At 35.2% G+C, this 23,838-nt stretch overlaps 1 protein-coding gene across 1 annotated transcript in view; it reads left to right on the top strand.

Annotated features, from left to right (window-relative positions):
- Positions 1-23,838, top strand: part of LOC119039362 (suppression of tumorigenicity 18 protein) — a 127,435-nt gene that overhangs the window by 38,826 nt on the left and 64,771 nt on the right. The gene's annotated exons all lie outside the window — the stretch shown is intronic.

Raw genomic sequence — 23,838 nt, 5'->3', positions numbered from 1 at the left:
GCTTTAGGTGGTTCTTTACGTTGGTTGTCCTATAATTTAGTGGTAATTTTGATCTGGTCATGGATGGAGAGAGGAGTCTTTATCTACTCTGCCATCTTGACTGGAAGTCTTCATCATCTTTTTTTTTAATAGACTTTAGAGCAATTTTAGGTTCACAGAAAACTAAGCAGAAGGTACAGAGATTTCCCACAGATACCCATCACATATACACACAGCCTTTTCTGATACTGATGTTCCCTCCTAGACTGGTGCACTTATATAATCCACATTGACACAATTGCATTTAATTTTATTGTTCACATTGTGAAGGAAATATTACTTTAAACTTTATCAACAAATTAATAAATGAAGTTGAAACATGTCAGACACAGAAACTCCTTCCACCACATTTTCTTAATTCATTGCATTGCCAATTATAAGAGGCCATTGTCCTTTCCTTCTAAATTTTTTTTCATGAATGCATTATGTGATGTTAAATCTTTATTGAAATTTGTGAAGATAATGAAAATATCTGTCTACCCCATTTGTTTTACTTTTCAAAATGCTACCTCTTATGTGATGACCTGTCATGGGCCTTGTACTTCGGAGACCAGTTTTCTAGTGTGGGAGCTGTGTGCCACTTAACATCCACCGGGAGCCACTGATGGACATTTAGAAATGAGCCAATGGTGGGGTCCTGTCCCTTCATAGCATGTCGAATTTCAAGAATAAAATAGCTATTTTCTAGTTTGCACGCATACCATATTTCATATACATATGTATATAATTAATATATAACTAAATATATATTATATGTAATTATAACTACATGGGAGAGGGCACTCCTTGTATATGCTGTGTTTTAAATTTTGTCTGTATTTCAGAAAAATACTATAGGCTTATGAGTAACTATCCAGAGTGGCATTTCTCAGAAGAGAATAATATGTCGTAAGAAATAATATGCTGTATTTACTTTACTTTTTTTCTACGTTCAAACATTATCACAAGGATATTCATCCATGAGTTATAGCAGTCTAAAGTACTAATATCTCTAGAAATCAGACCTTTTCTAAAACTGACAAAATGCTACCACTGTAGGCTGCGCTTGAAGATTTACTTCACTGTGGCATTCAGGTTTTCAGAGCTCAGCCACAGAGATAATTTTTTTCATCCATCTAGCTTTTTTCATAACATAAATCTTTTTACACATCAGAATTTGCCTCTCTTCACTGAGAAATGAATATTTCTTCATTCAGTGTTTTTTCTGTACCTGCATAGTACTAGGTATTGCAGTGGGAACAAAATTAAAAGCATCTATGTAATAAACCCAGAGAATTTTGTAATGATATCATTGTGGGTGTTATAAGCAAAGTGCTATGGGCATTCAATGGGAGAGATCTCTTCCAACTTGAGCATCAAATGTTACCCTGGAGCCAGAGTATCACCTTGGTCAGCATACTCTGGGATCTTTTTAGAAATGCAGATTCTCAGTCCCATGCCAGTTTTAATGAGCCTGCATTTTAACAAGATCTGTGGGCTATTAACAAGCATATTAAAGTTTGAGAAACATTAGTTTCTTCAGTACTTTTCTTTGGAAAAGCTAGTTTTCAATGGTGTCAATATGCAGAAAAGTAAGTGTCTGGGTTCCCTTGGATTTATTTTGATCTGTAAATTTTGGGGTTCATTTTAATAATTGTTTGCATTTCTTTTTGATGAAAAGTAGCATAATTCCAAACAAACAATTTTGACAGTAGTGTAGCAAAAAGCACAAGCCTTGTTCATTTGTAAGTCTTTGGTTTGACCTCTTGAAATTGTTTGAAATCAATTAAATCTTCCTTAAACATTTTTCTAAGACCATTAGAAAAAAATTATGTAATGACATTTTCAACACCATTTATATGCATTCATAGATGACTCTCTGGTCATCCAGAGTATATTCTCAGAATACTTTGATATCTCAAATAAAATCCAAATTGGTCAACATCTATATGTCACACAACTGTCTTGCCACTTTGATTAATTAGTAACCAATATGCTGAGTTTCCTGTTTGTTGTTTTCGTTGGTATCTTCTTACCCTAATGTGCTCTCGAGTACCCCTAACTGAACACAAAATTATTTAACATTATTTCTTGTTTCTTCTCAACCCTCATTATAGAAATGTACTAATTTTAATTCTCAAGCAGAATGCTTCATTTCTTATTGTTATCTTTTAAGTAAACTATAACTATTTGAAGTCTTATTTTACTTACATTATATTGCAAACTTAATGTTTCTTACATCCTGCAATATTTTCCAGCTCAAAGTGTGAACTGAAATAAGTGTCCCACAATGTTGACAAATTAACTCCCTACAACCAAAATATGGTATACTTTAGTTTTTAATATTTCCTCACAATGGGTGACTTTCATAACTCTAGTGCAAACCCTCGTTTAGAATTTGACTGGTTTGTGTGGGGAAATGAACAATAGGGTAATAGCAGCCCTAGATTCTAGGGCTCTATCAACGACTAGCTGTGTGACTTTAGAGAATTGTTCGAAAGTCAAGTGTTGACTAATGAAAAAAATTTTATAAAGCACCTTCATATCTAGCTCTAAATTCACCACTCTGTCCCCTGCCTCAACCCTTCCCCATCTCAAAACATAGCTAAATTTAACCTCTTACTTTACTCAAACATATCTTCTGAGTTTCTCTTTGCCTTTGAATCTCTCTTTTGCTATCTTTTCACGTGTTTTTTCTTTGCATGATCTCTCTCCTTGCTTATTTTCTCTTCCTTGCAAGAGAAAGTATCTTTGCTAAGCACCCCCAACCCCAAATTTTATTCTTCCAATCTCATCACCATACTGTTTTCTGCAAGAAATCCATGCCCAAAGACACTTGTTATTTTTTCTTTTTTAAAATGCTCTTTCCATCTCAACTTTGTTACAGGCTATTCCTGGTAAAGTTCTTTTTCGTCTTTCCCCATATGGGATTTGTACTCATTTTAAGGCTAATGACTGATATCATCTCCTTTGTTAATTCTCCCAGTGACCTCCCAGGCTGAATGATACTTTTTTCCACTGTGTACCCAAAGCACTTCTTTTTCTGTCTGTCTTAAAGCACTTGTACTTTTAACCATAGCTATTTTATTATTTACTCATCCATCTGTCCACTAATTCAAAAGAAAGCAGATTTCTTCCTTTAAGTTTACAGTTTAGTTGGGAAAACAGTATAAAAAGCAAAGTATTTAAGAAAAAACTTTAATTAATCATATATAATTCTTTCTTTTTGATAAAGACAAGAAATCTATTTTATTCAATTGTATCCCTAGTACATGGTGTTACTAGAGAAATATTTCATTCATATTTTCTAACAGTATTTGTTTTGAGAATAAATAATATAATTAGTAATTAATTGGAAAGGGATTTTTCATTTTATATATTGATTTTCTATACCTATCTTTAAAGAAACTGCACGTTTTTCCTTCCAGATTGTTAGATTATTTCACTAGTTCTAACCTTTTAGAATCAGGACTGTTGACCCAACAGAGCCACCACTGCCCCTTAACTACAAACCAGCCTCTTCTTGCTATTACCATTTTAAATGAATTTTTCTACTACCAGTAAGTGTTTTCTTCTATAAATATATTTTATGAAAGTATCAAATACACAAATGAAGTACTCTTAATTTTGTTAACTTCTCCCTTGGTATCATTTGATCATTTTCAGTCAGGAAGAGAAACCAAAACTGGAATAGAAGTGCATAATGCTGTTTTCTGAGCTTGCTTGTATGAAGGTATCAGCCAACTAAGTCTATGGGTAGGAGTGCCCTGTTGCCACAAGATCAGAGAGTAAAGCCACAGCTGGACATGTGAACACTTAAAATAAATCAAAGGCTGGGGCAGCTAAGTGCAGAGCAGTATAGATAAGAAAGAATAGTTTGGGGGGTTTATTTCAAGATCCTCAGTCTGAGGCATGAGAACTCATTCCATTTGTGTGAGAGGTACACATGGAGATTTTTCTTAAAGATGGAGTCGGGAGTGTGTCTCTCAGAACTTATTCAAAATCAGGGCCAGGGGAGTGAAACATGTATAGGGAAATGATTTAAAATATGACCCTGCAGGCTGTTCTTCATCTTTATCCCCTTGTGTGGGAATCACAGAGTAGACTCTGTTCTTCCAGGTTACCTCTCTGATAATAGAGATACTTCAGACTCCTAGACATGTCAAAGTATTCATGATAATTGCTCTAGACCCTCTATGGATGCTGTGTCCTTGTAGGTGACAGCCAACACAAAGCCTTCCATTTGTCCTGTAGAATCACATCTCTGAGTTTCTGAAATGCAAGACTTGTAAGCCCACTCTCCTTGGTTATTTTCAAAAAAGTGTGACTTCCCATCATAATGTGCTCCTTGATTTCCTCCTGCCTCACCTACTCTTCTCATTGCTAGTGTCCCCAGTCTCTAAACAGCAGACTCTCCAGGTGCTTCCTTGATCCTTTTTGCTGGTAATCCCTTGGTGATCTTATTCAGGCTTTTCATACATTGACATATAACTAAACCCTGTCTTCCCTGAACTTCAAAGACATATCTCCAGTGTTTGAGTCAGCATCTCCAAATGGATCCTTAATGTGTATCTCAAACTTATTATATCCAAAATTAAAATTATAATAGTTTCTAAATTGGACAGACCCACAGACTTTCCCAGGTCAATAGATTAGGAAGAACAAAAGCCTTGGAGTCATCCTTGATCCTCTCTTTGTACCCTTTATGCAAACTCCGAACATTCTTATGTCTCAAATTTCAAGATAAACCCACAGTTTGACCATTTCTCACTACCTGCATTACTATTTCTATGCTCCCAAACCATCATTACTCACCTGAATTAATGTAGTAACTTCCTTACTGATTTCCCTGCCTCTGTCCTGTGCACCTACCTTTTATTCCACAAGCAGCCAGAATGACTTCATTTAACATTTCTTGGTACCTTCCATTGGTTTTCCCTTTTCTTAAAGGAAAAGAAAAAAATCCTTACTCTGGCCTAGTCTCTCTGATTTCTTCATTGCCTCTAGCACATGAAGCCCCTCCCTGGACCAGACCTGCCAATGCCTTAGCCCTTTGCCTAAAATACCATTTCCTGCATAGCTGCATGTATCTCTCCCTTACTTGCCTCAAATGAGCAAGGCCTTCCCTGACCTTAGCCTTTAAAATGTCATGCCCTAATTTTTAGTTTCTGTATTCTTAGTAAAAAATCACTTTAAAAATCATTACTGTGTTTCTAATCTGTCTCCTTTCATGTCAATGTAAGCTTTCTGAAAGCAGGAAGTGTTACCTTTTATTTCATTGATAATATCTGCAATATCTAGAATAATATGTGACACATATAAGGAACTAATACAAAAAAATTGCAAGTGCATGCATGAGCAAGTGAGTGAAAGTCAGTGCAGTCAGTGTGTTGTTGAATACCAGGGAGAAGGGGGCCTGGATGCGCCTGGGAGAGTGGGCAGTGGACTCACCAGGGATCACCAGGAGGCCAGACCAGCAGCCCTTGATGAGCCCTGGAGTTAGCAAAAGAAGCATGGTTCAGTTTCAAATTTGAATCTCCTATAGTATGCATATAACCTAACTTCCAAGATTTTTCTGTAAGAGGTATATCAAAAGGATTGTACTTTTCCATCGATGGTATTCAAGATGGTGGCAGTATAGGTGGATCTTGAAATGCAAATTAAAATGACAATGAGATATCTTACACCTGCCAAGAATAGCTATCATCAATAAATCAAGAAACTGCTAGTGAGGATGTAGAGAAAAAGGAACCCTAATGCACTGTTGGTGAGAATGCAGACTAGTCCAGCCACTGTGGAAAACAGCATGGAGAGTCCTCAAAAATTAAAAGTGCAAGCCTTTTGACCCAGCAATAGCACTTCTGGGAATATATCTTAAGAATATGGAAACACCAATTTGAAAGAATATATGCACCCCTAAATTCATAGCAGTGTTATTTACAATAGCCAGGATCCGGAAGCAGTCCAAATGCCCATCAGTAGATGAGTGGCTAAAAATGTTGTGGTACAATTACACAATGAAATACTCTGCATCAGTGAAAAAGAAGGGAATCTTACCTTTTGTGACAGCATGGATGGATCTGGAGATTATTATGCTAAGTGAACTCAGCTGGTCAGAGAAAAACAAATACCATATGATCTCACTTATATGTAGAATCTAATGAACAAAATAAATTGATGAATAAAATAGAAACAGAGGCATAGATATATGGAAGAGATTGAAGGGAGGGGAGTACTGGCTGAAAGAAAGTACAGGGATTTGTCAAAGAACATGGACACATACAACAGTGTGGTGATAGCCAGAGGGAAGCAGTAGGGGCTGCGGAGAGGTGAGCAAGTGGTGGGGAATGATGATATCTGCAATAGTGTCAACAATAAAAAGGAAAAATTTGTATAAATGTGTTCTGAGTATTATAGAAGATTCTGTTTGGAATAAGACAGAAACTCACAATTTTTTATAGGTATCACGAAAACACAATATTTTAATTCCTGAGAAGTAGCTTTATGTAGGAGCAAACAATGGAATGAGAAGTTAATTCTGGCTAGCTGTTTGACCTCAGGAAGGGTTTAGAACTTATCCTTCCAAGGAACTCCTATGGGCATCTGTAAACATGAATTAAATGAGATGGAATGGAAAACTCAGTAGCCTAGTTCTTGGCCTGCTATGCATTTGAGTGGCTGGGGCATGGGGCCAAGCAAGGAGGATAGATAAGACCAGAGACTGTCCCTTTATGTATATAAAGGTGAATTCCCTCCATTACTTCAAGCCCATTTTCATTTGCCTATCCTTAGCAAGATTGCCTCATATGTGTGTATGTGTATGTATGTGTGTGTGTATAAAATACTGTTATTCAATTACAGTTGTCCCCATTTTTCTCCCATTACTCTCCCCTACCCTAACCACTCCTTACCTCCCACATTCAATCCTCCCTCTTTTGTCTTTGTCCATGGGTCCTTCATACATGTTCCTTGACTACCCTTCCCCTTCTTTCCTCTATTACCCCCCTTCCCTTCTGGTCACTGTCAGTTTGTTCTTTATTTCCATGTCTCTGATTCTATTTTGCTCACTTGTTTGTTTTGTTGATTAGGTTCCACTTATAGGTGAGGTTATATGATATATCTTTCACTGCCTGGCTAATTTCACTTGGCATACATGTTAGTTATATCCATGCTGTCACAAAGGGTAGGAGTTCTTTCTTTCTGTTGTATAGTATTCCATTGTGTAAATGTGCCCGTTTTTTGATCCATTCATTTACTGATGGGCACTTAGGCTGTTTCTAGTACTTAACTATTATAAATAATGCTGCTATGGACATTGGGGTACATAGGTTCTTTTGAATTGGTGTTTCAGGATTCTCAGATTGCCTCACATTTTTAAAAGCAGTGAAAAACTATGAATCAAAAGAAAACGTATTTTCTAAGACCCAAATGTCTTCAATGTTACGGTTTTGTGCTTTAAAAATTAAGCTTTAATGTTCACTTTATTTCTATATTTAAAACAGATGCAAGAACATTTCTTGACAAATCTGTAGACTAAGCCTGCAAACAGGCTTTTAACCTCATGATCCCTATTATTCATGGAAATACCATTATAAATAATGTTTACAAGATAACTCACAGAAGTCCACCCAGCTCAAATAGTCAAATGAGCATCCCGAGTCCTTCTATTCCCTGAATCACTGTCTATGTCTTAAGAACTATAGAAACCACTGCAATATTTTATAAGATGTGAACATGTGCTGCTGTCCACCTTGTCTAGATAAGTGAACTCTGGCTCAGAATGGGGTTTCTAGTTGCTTAGGTCTTCTCAAGAAAGCACTGTGTATAATATCCTGAATGAGAATATGAAATTTTTTAAGTTTACATGATGGAATATTACACTAGAATGCACACACTGGCGAAATAATCACTCACTTCTACACACAAAGGTGAATGCAAGTATAGCAGCATTCCATGAGTGACCCAGGAAGGTGGTCAACTTGCTGCACTAGAAGACAGCAGAACTATGTTGGGGCCAAGCCTATCTGACTTGATGAGGCTAAGAGAGGTGGGCAAGGAGTACATTCTCAGAAGCTATTGGTGGATGGGAAGGGAAGCACAGGCATGCACATAGAAGGGATTGGGTTACAGGAAGGAATGTATAGAACTTTCTGGCTTCATTTTAAGTTGAGTGTTTCTAAATCAGGCACAGATGTTAAAAGCAAGTCATTTCTGATTCAGTAGGGTACCTGACTACTAAAACATTTCATACATTAGTGTGTGTACATATACTTATATACACGCATATAGAGAGAGATATTACACATATTTATATACATATAGTTACAATTATATATCAAGTAGGTGACTTCTAGGTCAGTACGCACTTCATTATTGATGCTCCTTTTATTTTATTTTTATTTTAAAAAATTTTATTTTTCCTTTTTATTGAATTTATTGAGGTAACACTGGCTAACAAAAGATCCCCTTTTAAACATTACACCAATATGGCACCAAGTTCTGTGAAATGATACATAATGTTTTGGTGAAATTGAGAAGGATAAATGGAAGCATTGCAAGTATCAGATAATTTTTTTCATATGTAGCCTTTGTCTATATACGTAGGTTTTTACTTTTTTAGTTCAGGGAATTAAGAAAGCAACCTAGATTTATGGACCATGTATCTGCCTCAAGTAAATGTGTTGTCATAGTAATTTTAAAAGCCAAAAAAATACCATATTACTCAGATTGCTGATGAAGTTCTACCTTTGTGTTTGCATATGTGCATGTTTTGTTTTGTTTTCCCTCAGTGGGTTTATCTTTACTTCATATTGGTGTGTCTGTGTCTCTTAGTCCTTCCCTCTGTAAGTTGCTTGCAGTGTTCCTATCTCTGCTCATCTTCGACTCTCTAATTTTGCCCTTCCCACCACACTCACATTCTGTTTCCTTTCTTCTTTCTTTCCTCCCTGCCGTTCTGCATTCTGACCTCTTTAATCCTGTATGCTTCTTCCCTCTATCTCCCCTTTTCCTTCTTTTATACTATCTTTTCTTCAGCAAATTTCTACTCTAAATGTTAATACTAGACCAAATGTTCATACAAGTAAATATCCTTACTTGAAATTGGGAAAAAAAACCCATTCTTTTGAACATTGAGAAATATCTATAGTAGAAATGACAACAGAAATTGTCAGAAAAAAAGCCAGCGAATATTGAAAAGGTCAACATTAATGAAATCTATTCTGAATGACAAAAATATCATGCTTCTCCATCAAATAATATAAATATAGCCCTGGCTGGTGAGGCTCAGTTGGAGTGTCTTCTTGTAACCAAAGGGTGGTAGGTTCAGTTCAAGGTCAGGGCACATACCTAGGTTGTGGGTTTGATTCCTGGTTGGGGTGAGTAAGAGAGGCGATTGATAGATGTTTCTCTCTCACATCAATGTTCCTCTCCCTTCCTTTCACTCTAAAAGCAATGAAAAAATACCCTTGGGTGAGGATAAAATGATAATAATAATAATAATAATAATAATAATAATAAATATAAATGGTACCTGATAAAACTATATATGAATTTTACCTAGAAGCAGTGAATTTCAGAGAAGCCACTATATTATTTTCTAATATGCAAGATATTATCAGCTGCGTGTATACATACTTAGTTCTTACATGAAAAGTTTAAAATTATGTTTAGCTCCATTCTCTGTCATTCTTAATAACTATCCAAAGCTGCTCCTTAGAAAGAGTTCATGTATGTATATCTTGGGAAAAAGAAAAATAAATGTTCAGACTGAAAAATAGAAAGACACTTATACTTTATTCTTTGTAGCAATAATTAGACCTTTGTGTTTCGTGATCTTGATTTGAAACCCTACTAAATTAACTTGATTTTAGTTATGTGGCCCTGGTTTGAGTGTTTCTGGGAATGATTGACCCACAGTAACAAAAAAACTCCAAACCCCTTTAAGTTAATTAGTTAATGATTTTAGTAAGTTAATGCTTTTCATTAGTTAGTGATTTTTACTTTGTGAAAGAATGGGGCCATTTTCATTAATAAGGATGTGTCTACATCATAAAAATAATAGGAACTTGGTATTTGAGAGATTTGGATATGGTACAGAACAGAGCTAAATTTCCTATACATTGTTCACAGTAAACTTTTTCTCCCTCTGAGTTGTCTAATTCAAAAGATCTTAAGTTATTCACATGATCATGAATTAAAATTAATTACCTTTGTTACTTTTGTTCAAAAGTAATTTAGAGCAGAGGGTTGTTTATGTGTATTTTATAATCACTGATACTTACTCCATTCTGATATCCCCATTCAAAAATGAGACCTGAAAGAGAATTTTTGAAATAGTATTGTGCCGGTGGCTAGATAGTGGTTCTGCATTTTATTCAACAACCTCCACTGAAACTTCAATTTCTCATTCTGATTAGCAGATAGCTGCAATTCACTCCAATCTTTAAGTTTTATGATGAATTTAACTTTCTTCTTTCTTTAAAAGTGTGCATGAAAGGGTTCTGCTGCTCCTTCAACAGTAGGAAGTGCTTGCACAAGGTCTAGGTGATCACAACAAATATTCCCTGATCTCAAGGGAGCCTCAGCACTGTGCTACATGCAAATATTGGAAGTATAAGTAAGGTATGAAGTTAGGGAGAAGGGCATACAGGATGTCATTATTTGCCAGACCAAATAAAATAGAATGTTTACTAAATGGAAGGATAAATGAAGGTTTTCTGCATCATTCATGTGTTGATTTGAAAACAATATGAAGATATTTATATTTAGTATTTCTTTTTCTTTCAAGTTTGAGGTTTGGGCCCAAAATGTTTCCTCCAGGAAAAAGCTGAGGCAGCATGGCTGGCTCTCCTACGGGCAGTAGGAGGAACTCTGGCCCCCTGTGCAGTCTTGTAGACCCAACCTTAGGCAGTGGTGTGCAGGAAAGGAAGAAAAACTTCCAATCTCCTACTAGAAGTACCTTAATGTTTTGCTTTTTTAAACCTAATGATTTTTGCAAGCATACTATGCTAACAAAATTTCTGTTGGTAATACAGTTTCTATAAAAAATTATACTGTCCTAGGAAAATTAAAGGAGGGCACACTTTATTTTCTTCTAAAACTAGGTATCTGTGATTCCACAAAAAATGAATATCTAGTCTTATATACTAACATAACATACAAAAATACAGTATTTTCATCTCTTTTTTTGAAATTTCATAGCTGTCATTATTTTCTGGTTCATAACACAAGCTTCAAGTAAAAAAAGAATTTAGATTATTGACTAAAGTAAAAAGAGTCACTTTGAACTAAATTTTACAAATACATTTAACTTGAATTATCAAGATGCTATTATTACTCAATCACATTTAATTTTTAGCAGATTTGATCTATAATAAGATACTTGTCATGGATCAACTTAGATAATGCCATAATCCTTTAAAGTTTTTTAAAAGTAAGGTTTATTTTAAATACCTCTTCAAATATAATAATTATTTTGGCAAAGAAAACACTCACATTATCTGAATTTCATTTTTGTATTTCTTTATGACCAAAATAAGATAACATATTTAATTATTTAATACTTTAAGTTTTATATGGCCACTTTACAAAATTAATATAACCACATAGATTTTATTTTTATATACTTGAAAGAATGTGTTTTGAAATACTACTGAATAAATTAAAATAACAAACAGTCAGGCTTTGATGAAATTTTAATGTAATGATTCCAAATTTACCAGCATACAATTATAAACCTCCTTCTCTTTTAAGTTCTTCCTGAATTGTGTCAGTACCTTGATTCTATAATCTCTAATAACTATCTCTTTGCTGTCTTTAATTTTCTGATTTTATCTTAATTTATTCAGGTTGTATTATTTTGGCAAAATTCCTATGATCTATCATATGCTGTTTGTAAAGAGGCCAGTGAACTATATATATATATTACATGACTAAGCTGTGGCATATATGAGTTGAATTCTTTAATCAATTTATAGGCAATTAAAAGGAGTTTGATAGCACCAGCATTATTTAACTGAGATACAGTGTTTGTCTTTGGATATAAATTGGAGAAAATTTAAACTTTATATTAGACTGTATTCCCAGTGCCAGTGTATTATTTTATGTTTTAATTAATGGTTAAATAGCTCTTTGCTTAAAAATTTTGGTTCTTGTAAGGATTGAATTATCTTTTAAATTACATAACTGTTCTCCACAGAGGACAGAGTTTGGAATTGATCAGTTAACTTACCTTCTGACTCGTTTTTGTCTATCTTGCAAAAGCACCCCCTCGGTGGTAAGGGGAACTAGAAACAAAAGCTTACAGGGATCAGTAAACTCTTGTTCCAAGGAGGGTGGCCCAACCACATTATTTGTACATTCAATAAATAGCTTTTAGAAGCATCTCCTGGAGAAAGGCAATTCCTTATGTTCCTGTATGCAGCGAAGTCATTTTTATATGCTTACACCTGAGTGGAGTTCGGCTTTAATGAACATTTACTGAACACATTACTAAGACACACAGGCCTTATATTATGCACAGGAGATATAAAAATGAACCAGAAATGGTTTTTGTCCTCTTGTAGAACTTTCCAGGTTGCCAGGAGAAAGAATGACAATTCAGAGGCTTAAGGTGTCTAATCATGGTAAATGCCAAACTCTCTGGTGAAATAGAAGCAATGTGTTTTGATAATGTTGCTGGAGTGACATCCCAATGAAGGGAAAGTATGTTCACCCAGCATCAAAAAGCAGCAGGAGGTTAACTCCATCGGATTATTACTACACAGTTCAGAACAAGTTTTTATTTGTATTATTATTATTATTAGTAATATTGTAATGTGGCATATAAGAGCTTGACTGTTTTATTTTTAAAAACTGCTGTGAATATTATGCAATTAATTTATCATTCACAAAACTTAATCTCAATTAAGTGAGGAAAAAATGTCTATTAGCTCTGGCCTTAAGGAAAAAAATTCTCTCCTTTTATAAACCTGGTGTTATCAAATAACCTTGTCAATGGAATCAGTGTTCCTTGACAGCAAACCAACCATCAATAAATAGCAACAACTTAGAGGCTGAATTTATAAGATGAGTAAGAGGAGAAGCTTTAAATTATAGGTTTACTGTTGGGCACACTATAGCTTGACATATCTCTGTAAATATGAGCTTGGCCACACGATTCTTAGACATTGGTGAGAGTGCTAGCTCATGAATTTCAGGGACTGTGCTAAAAAAATGAAGAGTATCTCTATACTGCTCACTGCATAAAAGTAAATTTGTCCTTTGTGATGGCTTCTACCTGTCTTAGGAATCATGAGGCTCATTTCAAATGAACATGGGATTTTAGCTTTTTCACAGGATCCTTTCTCTTAATTTCTAAAAGTTTAGTCAAGTAGCTGTTGCAGAGTATCTGGATGGAAATCCACAGCATAGAGTCCCAGGTCAGAGGGTCTCAGAAAAAGAAGTGACATTTCTTCAAATAATAATAATAATAATAATAATAATAATAATAAATGTGCAGCAAGAATACAGTACAACATCAAATGTGATATGTCTTAGGGAAAAAATGACTATGCGTTGCTTAAATTCTTATCAGAAATGATTTAGGCATTTAAGATACTGGGTTCATTTTGTGAAATGTACAGTGGGAAAATATTAAAAAACTCAATTTCCTAAGGCATATTGTTAGCATTACATTTTTTAAAAATTAGGTTTTTAGATTTCAGTGGGTGGTATTTTAGATCATTAAAAGGAAGCTTATGTTAAAACACAGGAAGAGGAGTATTCATCCTGTCTACTTCATTTCTGACCTACTTTCTCACATATTGCTTGTGTTACTCATTTCAAACTTAATATCCTCTCTTGTCAACTAGTGTTGTCTCATGTGTTCACCTTCTTTCCATAGTTAGATCATCAGTTCTTACTAAGTAAACATCATCTCACACTTTTATACATCTTTATTATACCAAGTTAAAACAGGCTCCTTGGAAATATCACTGAAATATGTCACTTTTTCAGTTTGAAATTGAATATTTAATGATAAAGATTTACCACAAATGTATATTCTACTAGAGCAATATGGAAATCTTATGTCACAACAATATTGTGTTGTCAAATAAATTAACATGTTTTTCTACCATTGGTCTTTAAAGTCAAAAGAGTAGCTCTTGGTTTTCTGAATGGATAATAATGAGTTCTGTCTTCACCTTCTTGTTTCAAATGGAGTCAAGAGCAAACCCACAAACTACAGCCAAGAGTGTGTATGTATCCTCTAGGCTCTCAGACCAAAGACTGCAAGAAAAGCTATATCTGAGTTCTGTAAGTTCAGAATGAGCTTCACAGCTATCAGCACTACCAGCCTAGTGACCAGGACCTGCCTTTGGCTCCCAGGACTAACCTCATCATGTTCTTGCCCCATGTTATATTCTCTGAGAAAAAGACTAAGAACTTTAACACAATATTCTTGGGAGGCACGCTCCTGGGAATACCACCTGTTAGCAGAAGGGAAGCATGACTGGGCAGAGGGAGAAGTTAAATTGCAATACAGTTGCGACAGAAGTTTCAGACATTCCTCCTGAGATCTCTGGTGCTGGGATTGCTCTTCAGAATATGATTTGCCTTAAGACAAGGGCGTGTTTGGGCTGCCCCCAGAGGAATATGGTTTTGTGGTAGATAGTTCTCTGACTGAAGGCAATTTCCAGAAATGAATTCAACTAAAATCGATTAGCTTCCAGCACTCTCATTAGGTGCGTAAAATGAATACCTTAGTCCTGAAGTGGGAAAGAGATAGTGGGATGCCACAGTGTCCAGCAGAGTGTACTCCTTCACCGTTCATATATACTTGCTTTGTATATGAAATTCACTGTCTACTTAATTTTCTTTTCATTCCCTCTATCCTTGTCAAGTACTTCTATTAATCTAAATGGTTTACTTGATGGCCTGAATCAGACCTTCATCCTTAAGAGATCTGAACCCCTGGTCACTGTGACCTTTAGATTTTCTGGTTGCTCTACATATTTATTTGCTGCCAAGTGTGGGCCAGGAAAAAGCAGGAGATAACTCAGTAGATCACTTGGGTATCAAACATATTCTTCTCTGTCCCCAAAATATTAATGGTGTTCTTACTGCCTCCAATGGCCAGAGTGTTACTCATGTCAGAATAGTGACTCTTTTCCTTGCCTACTGATCTCTAACTACAAGAAGCCCAAGTGGCTAAAAGGCAGTCCAAATTTAAACTTTATTAGGACTCACACTGAGTGCCCTGGTTGAAAGCTTTCTCTTTTTGGAAACTATGGTTGTTAGACCCACAGAGCCAAGATTTTGAGTAAGAATAGTATAAATTCTTCAAGTTGTTTACTGAGAGTCATGGCAAACCAAGTCACTCCTAATTTCATCTGTTACTTCTTGGACACATATATTCAGACTATCCAGAATATAGCATTATGTAATGACCGAGGGTACATATTGCCTCTCAGGAAGATACCTCATCTTATCAGGGTATCATCTCCAAGCTAGCAACTCAGCTATTCCTTCAGGAAGTCATTCTACTACTCCACCAAACTGGCAATTTCTGGCATGCGTATTAAACAGTGTATCCAATCATTTTGTTCTCAATGTGATCTTCTTAAGTAGGTCCCTCGGTCTAATGAGATGTATGAAAAGTCTTGTTGGTAAGATAAACTTTTGTAAGCCCTAAGGTAGTGGTCTGTCTGAGTCTCTGAAGACAGGGAAGACAAATTCATATCCAGGATATATGTAAATTCCAGTCAAGTTGAATTGCTATTCCATTAAGAGTGAAAAGGATCCCATGGCTGGTTGGTCTTTCGAAGGTATGGTATAATATTGGGTGTAGGACATTTATTTCTGTTGCTGGAAGATTGAACTTTGAGTTGTAAGAGTAGCAAAGTCAGTCCTGGAAGGGGCCCATGCTGTTGGGCCTATTAAACATCTCAATCCCTGCCACTAAGGCTAATCCATAATGACACCATTGTGCCAGCATAGGAAAGCTGAAGATAGAGGCTGGCTGATGGCTCCTTATAAGGCCATTCCATTTGAATAGTAATTTAATACTAATTCCTTGGTATATGCTCTCTGATGGGTGTCATCATTCAAGGAAAAGACTTCCACATCTCACATATGTACCCACATGTGTTTTCATCAGCCTTCCTTGTCCTTTATCTTTGAATTAACATATTCATCTTCTTGTTCCTGTCTGAGTAAGCTATTCACTTTGCTTATCAGTTCATATATTTTCTCAACTTAGCAACTTTTCTTTTTTTTTATCTTGAATTTTATGTTGTTTTTATTTTTTATTTTATTTTTTTACTTTTTTTGGATTATTTTATTTTATTTTATTTTTTAAATTTTTTTATTGATTATGCTGTTACAGTTGTTCTATTCCCCCTTTCATTCCCCTCCACCCTACCCCCCATCCCCACCATTACCCCCCCTTTAGTTTATGACCATGTGTCTCAAGTCCTTTAGATTCTATATTTCCCATGCTATTCTTGCCCCCTATCTATTTTCTATCTACTGTCTATGCTACTTATTTTCTTTACCTTCTCCCCCCTTCTCCTCCTCCCACTCCCCTGTTGCTAACCCTCCTTGAGATCTTCATTTCTATGTTTCCACTCCTGATCTAGCTGTCCTTTTAGTTTGCTTTCGTTTTAGGTGTGGTTGTTAATAACTGTGAGTTTGTTGTCCTTTCACTGTTCATGTTTTCAATACATGCAAAGTGGAAGAACAGTTACACACCTGCTCTGTCCTGTAGCTCTGTCCATTTGTGAAGGTTTCTTCTCTTTATCCCTTTCAGAGACACCCTTAAGTGGTGACCTGCAACTTATTTTCAGATTGTACTTAGATCCTGAGCCAATGTACTTACCAAGCTCATCCTTTTTCTACCTTTGTATCTGCCATCAGAGTGGTGCATGTTATGAGGGTCTGCTCATACAGCTTACTTGTTACCTTTAGACTTGTTTCAGCCCAATATTGGACACTTTATCTTATGATGGATTCCTTCTGCTTGACATTATGACTTGGTAGATCTAATACAAACCAGTTCAGGATGGTCAGTTCTGGTTTCATGGACAGGAGTTCTGTATCTACTAGGGCTGTTTATTGAGTAATGTATAATTCTTTACTGCAAATTTACTTGCTCCAGAAACCTGTGGTTCTGTGTTGTGATTCTTCCATTAGATCTTGCCATAACTTGTTATCTTTTCCTTTTACTACAAATACCTTCAAACATACCATGTTCTCTATCAAATTTTATGTCCAACCAGCATAGTGCATCCAGGACCTGCTCTGTAGATGTTTTGAAGCTGGTCACCTGCCTCATCACTCAATTCATGGGTCAGAGTGGTTTTTCCAAGTGTGGAATGCACTGTCCCCAGAACCTGAATGGGTCAATCTGTCATGTGCTTTCTTCTCAGTGGTAGAAAGTGTAAAATGAAATAATTTGTCTTTTATTATGATGGGAACACCCAGAATGCCCCAGGCCACTGAACTTCTAAAAATTTCACTGATATGGTGTGCCCCTGAATCTTCATTGGTTTATCTCCCACCCTCAAAAACAATGATGTATTGCCAAAGCTTCTAAAATGACACTTTTTGCTAATCTGTTCTTCTTAATGTGATGTCACCAATGTAATATACCAATGTGATGTTTTGTGGGATGTCCTGTTATCTATGTCCCTTTAGAGTGTATTATAATGGAGAGCAGCAGAAAATTCACAGTTTTGAGCAAGACTATAGATCTGTGCCTCTTTTTTTATTATTGGAATGCTAAATGCTCTTGCTTCTGCTCTCTGATAGGGATAGGAAAGAATATATTTGCCACGTTAGTGATTGCAAAACCCATATATGAGTCTTTGTTAATCACTGAAGTAAATATCACATATTTTAGTCTAGCAGCTGCAGAAAGAACAATTATTTGTTTGAGTTTGTGGAAGTTCACTGTTGATCACTAGGATCAATTTCATTGGGGTCCACACTTGTGAATTTAATGGAAAAATTTTTAAGGACCACCAACCATGCATTTTCTAAGTTTTAAGGGTAGCACTAATTTTTGCCATGCCTTCTAGAGTATAAACCTGATTTACTATTTTGGTGATGAGAAGGGAGACATTTTAGAGGTTTCCACTTATAATTACTACTTTATTAATAAAGAAGTCAGTGCATATTTTTGAATTTCCCTGGAGATGAAAGAGCCAGAGCACCTCTTCATTTGTGTATCAGCTCTTCTGTGATGTGCCTGTCCACATCTTTTCCCCATTTTTATATTGATTGTTATTTTCTTATTTATTTGGAAGATTTTTATATATTCTGTATTGTAAGTTGCTAATAACTTCTCCCACTCTGAGGTTTACTTTTTCACGCTTACTGATCTTTCAAAAATTGTTCTGAAGAACATAGTAGAAGGACATACATATCATAGGAGTAGAGCTCAATGAATCTTCACAAGGTGCATGTGTTTGTGTAAACGTATCAAAGCAGAATATTCATAGGAAGTTCTACTTACTGGTTGTTGTACATTGGTAAATAAAACTTTTTGATTTTAATGTATTCTAACTTGTCCTTTTCTTTAAATAATTGCTTTTTTGTAAACTACTAAAGAAATCTTTGCTAAGGTCATGAGGATATTGTCTCACATTTTTTTCTGGAAGATTATTGTTTTATAGTGCACTTTTTGAATCCATAGTCCTTCTGAAATTCTTTGTTGTGTATACCATAAGGTAGAAGTCAAATGTTTTTTACCCCTCAGATAGATATATCCAATTGACCCAGTGCTATTCATTAAAAAACCAACCTTTCCCAAATGACACCTTTTTCATAAATTGACCACATATATGTGTATCTATTTCTGGACCTAATAGATGGAGCATCTATTTATTCTGTTTGATTGGTCTGTTTGTTGATCCTTGCCCCAGTAATAACCTATTTTAAATACTACATATTTATGATAAACTTTGACAACCAAAACTATAACTCTTCCAACTTTGTTATAGTTCTCCTTTGAAATCTTTGCTATTCCTGGGTCTTTACATTTTCATAACAATTTTAGAATTAACATGCTAATTTGGAAAAAAATTTTTCTTGGAATTTTTTTGAAGAATTGCATTGAATCTGATAGATAAACTTGGGTAGAACTCAAATCTTACAATATTGAGTCTTTTATTCCATGAACATTTAATATTTTTCCATTTATGGATTTTTAATTTTCTCAAAATGTCATTTGTTTTGCATAAATTTCACACATCTTTTGTTATATTTATTCCTAGGTGTTTTTATTTCTATGTATTATAAGTGGTTTTATTTTTTAATTATTTTTCTATTTTTTTATTGCTGACTATAGAAGTTCAAATAATTTTTAAAGTCATATTTACTAAGTTTACCTCCTTATTTTAATGTTTTAAATGTAGATTCTTTTGGGTTTTTCTGAAGCACAATCATGTCTTTATAAAAAGTAACAATTTAATTTTTTCTTTTTCAATCATCATACCTTTTAAATTTCTCTTTAATTCAAATTCATACTTTCTGGTTCCTTTCCATCAGTCTGTGGTGTTCTGTCCAGTTAGAAGAAATTAGTAGAAATACCTACTATAGATTTTCCATAGAAATATTTGAGCACATGAATAGTTTTCTTGGAATCTGGGATTAATAACTTCAAATCATTTTTCTGTTATATACTTTTGGTGGAAAGTGCTCAGAATATATTTATTGCTGAAACCACATTAAAAAAAATTCTTACCTGAGGACATGCTTGTTGATTTTAAAGAGAAGAGAAGGGAAGGAGAAAACAGAGGGAGAGAAACATGGAGGTGAGAGAGAAACTTTGATTGGTTGCCTTTAGTATTGTCCTGACCAGGGACCGAACTCAAAATCTGGGCAATTGTCCTGATCAGAAATCGAACCTGTGACCTTTCTGTTTGTAGGACAACATCCAACCAGCTGAGTCACACTGGCCATGGCTAAAGCCACATTTTAATTTAATTTTATTTAAAATTTTTATTATATTTTACCATTACCATTTAGTCCCCTTATATTCCCTTCCCTGTTGCAATTTTCATACCATTGTCCATGTCCATAAGCCATTTTTCTTTTTTGCTTAATCCCTCCATCCCTACCACATTTTGAACTATTACACATCTTTTGAAAACTTGCACTGGAATTTGTTACTGTGGAAAATAACCTGGAACAGTGTTCCGGAACCCAGTGCTTATTGGACAGATTTCAGGGGTTTATAATTCCTTAATATGTTCTACTTTTTTCCTGAAACCTGAAAAATTAATAAACTTGACTTCTAAACATAGTTCCAGCACTGAGTTTATCATTAATGTTATCTAAGTGTTGGTTTCTTTAATCATTTGTTGAATGCAATTTCAGTTATATATTGTCATCACAGGGGATACCGTTTTGAATTCAAATTTGTGTTTCTAAATGCAAGTATTTCTCAAGTGTGTAACCAAAAATTTCCCTTGGGTAAAAATTCAGATATTTTAAAGATATTTTAATAAAATCACAATGACAGGTTTGAAATATGGTGTTAAAAAGTATTTGGTGCATTGATAAAGTCCCCTGGAGGACTCTGGATATTTAAAGCAACAGTTTGATTGAATAGAACAATAAATGCAGGGGTATTTTTTCTCTTTCTTTCTCATCTACTAGAAAAATATAGATAATAGAGCTCATTTATTTCTTTAACATTTCAGAGCTCTGCAGATGGGAAAACACAACCCAGTGGAAATTATTTCTGGCAACCTTGAGAAGATATGTTAGCATTTTGTGGCATTTCTTTCAGTGACATGTAAAGCATGGCTTTCCCTCATTGCAGTGTCACAGTGAAGTGTCACAATAAAGCCAAAATAGTGTGCCCTCAGGGAAAACTAGGAAAGGGACCATTTTCCATGCACACAAAAAGGGTAATATTTATTATAAAGCCTTTCATTTCAGCTCCAAATGCTGCCAGGACTGCAGCTACTTTGCAATGGAGAAGTGCACAGAGTGTGAGATTTAAAGCAAATGTTATATATAAATCTAATGTAATTTATGTAAATATAAATAATATGTAAAAAAGGAAAATGCACTTATGGACATACAAGCATGCATAAATCCGCAGAGTGTGCCAGGGAGATAGTTTGTGATGTTGCACAGCGGCAACATCAGCCTGATGTGGATGGAGTCCAGTGAGCTCTTACCTGGGAGCCAGAGCAGCTCTGTCATGACCTATTTTTGTCCTTAGCAGAAGATGTATTTTCTTTATCTACAACGTGTGATATCAAAATTATTATCCTTTTTTGATGGATGTGGAATTTGGTCTTCTAAAACATTCAATTATTTGTTACAGATTACACAGCTAATATTACTTAAGGAATGTCATACACAGTATCAAATATAAACATATTTTAAGCTAAATTGTACTTCCAGTAAAACCTTGTATTTCCCCTTTATCTTTGCGTACTTATTATTTGGACCCAAATACTAAACTTGATTTTTATTGCCATTAAATATCACTTCATTACTTTCACTCTACTCCTCCATAATATGGACCTTCTGGGGTCTAAATTACATTTCACAATGTGTTTTTCATTGCTGCAAAACTCTCCAGGGCTAATGAGCATCATATGTATCTGCACCCTAAGCATTGGGCAGTGCCCTGTGATGATAGGCAGCTTCTTTCTAGTTAAAAAGGTGGCTGGTTTATCCAGGTACTGCTTCACCCAGTTGTCAAATGGATATGGAAATTATCCAAGTTCATTGTTCCGATTTGGCAACACATAGGAGGGTGCAAGAGCCTTGAGGCCTATAGCCTGGGATTCAAATAGCGCTACCAACTACCAGATATGTAGTTGGGTAATTTGGGTAATGTAATTTGTCTTTATAAGTAAATGTAATAATGATGTTAACAATACAAAGTTTATAACGGTCTTACGGGTAGTAGATGTGCAGCCTCATTCATCACCCCAACCATCAAAGAAAGAAATGACGTTTTTCTGACTGACCAGTTCTTTTTATCTACCCCTTTCACCCCATTTTCTTGATTAGTATTTCCAGCACTGACAAATTTTCATCTTCATAAACTTTCTCAGCTTCTTTCCCAATATCAATGTTATGCTTCTATTGGTTTTTAGAATCCTCTTACTTTTCCCAGGTTTAATTTCTGAATGACATTTTTCAGGAACCTCTTTCATTTTATATAAACCTTCTTAGTTTGAAATAATGGTCTTATATTTTTTCTGAACCTTAGCTACTTTAGGGAACTTCTTGAGCTCTTTTTACATAACTAGGAAGTTAATTTCCCCTGAATATGATTATTCTGTCCCTCTTCCTACAAAGGTCCATCCCCTTGACAAACATGGCAAGTGTAAGGGTAGCTCTCTGTCTCTGTTCTTGCACTCATTATACCATAACCACATGTTACAGGCTGTTTTCCTTGACAAATCGGTAGGTCCAAGCCATGAAGTTTTTGTTTGCTTTAGCCTTCTTGTAAAGACATGTTTTGCTGTCATGGTCATCTGGTTGTATTCTCTTTTGCTCTATCTTCTGTACATAGTCACTTTAAATTTGGGCTCATCAGAGAAGTTTTGTGAAAACACAAAAGTTTATTTAGGAACTACACTGTTCTCCTCAGAAAAATTTTAAATTCTCCAATTTTTAATTATTTCTTGAGAACTGTTTAACCCTCTTCAGTAATTTTTTCTTCCAGAATCTTTTTTTCTTGGAGTACCACGTTTTTTCCTCTAAAGGTTTAGTCTTCTAAATCCAAGGATTCTCATATAACTATAATCAAATAATTGTCGTTAATCAGCCACAATCTTTGCATTGGTGTTTCTAAGAGAGTAATTTAAGGCCTTTATCTATTTAGTATTATTACTAAGTACTTAATCATTTTTTAGTGATGGAGTAAGTAATACCATATTACTTGAAGTCTAGGATTCTTTCTTCTGGATATTTTCACCTAAAGTTGTTGCATTTTTGTTCCTAGAGCACTCAATAAGTATCTCTCATAGACTTACTATTAGCTAAAACTTTACTCTTGTTTTCCTGAATCTTGCTCACCAAGGCAATATTTGCCTTAACTTCAATACACAGAGTGATGTATATAAATTCTGAGTGAGCTGTATGTAGAAAATCTATTTTGAAAGAGCCCCCTTCAGGAGCATTTCCAAATAAAGAACCATATGAGAACAGGCGTACGAATAAACTATAGTCCATTTTTGTAAAATCCAATCTTATTTCTCCTCCTTTTGTATGTTTGTTCTGTGTGCCAAATGGGTGAGAATCAAAAGATAGAATGCCATTGCAGCATCTTTTCACTTGTGTGTGTGTGTATTTGTGTGTGTGAGTAGAAATGGGTTGACGAAATGTTCGTAACTTGTCTTCTCTGTTTCTGCTCCTTTCTTTCAAGTTAAAGCTCAGGGTGTGGCAACTCCAGCTGATGTGCAACTGTGGCAGAGATAAGCAGTTTGGGTAGCAAACAACTATTGAAAAACCTTGCTATTTATCCATACTGGACATTTTTTTTTATCCGGTGGTATATTTTTCACATTAGCTGTTTCTTAGGATTAGCAGTCTAGTGTAAATCTTGTTTCATCCCTCCCTGGGTATTTAGTGTACTACCAAGCAAAGCACAGATTAACATATGCTTACCCAGGATTAAGGAAGATTTTTTTTAACTCTTTTAATAGGCAGTAAAATAGAATCCACAGTTGATGCAATGGATGGGCTGTTTGTTTGGTTTGGTTTGGGGTTTTTTGTTTGTGTGCCAAGAAGAATCCTAAACATTTATTCCCAGGTTTCCACAGATTTTGGGTTAGCTTCATGAATATCAAAAGGCAAATAACA

The sequence above is a fragment of the Artibeus jamaicensis genome, unplaced genomic scaffold (genome assembly GCF_021234435.1).
Source record: "Artibeus jamaicensis isolate MK-2021 breed Jamaican fruit bat unplaced genomic scaffold, CSHL_Jam_final scaffold_916, whole genome shotgun sequence".
NCBI lineage: Eukaryota > Metazoa > Chordata > Mammalia > Chiroptera > Phyllostomidae > Artibeus > Artibeus jamaicensis.
This window is presented reverse-complemented; position numbering and strand designations above follow the sequence as displayed.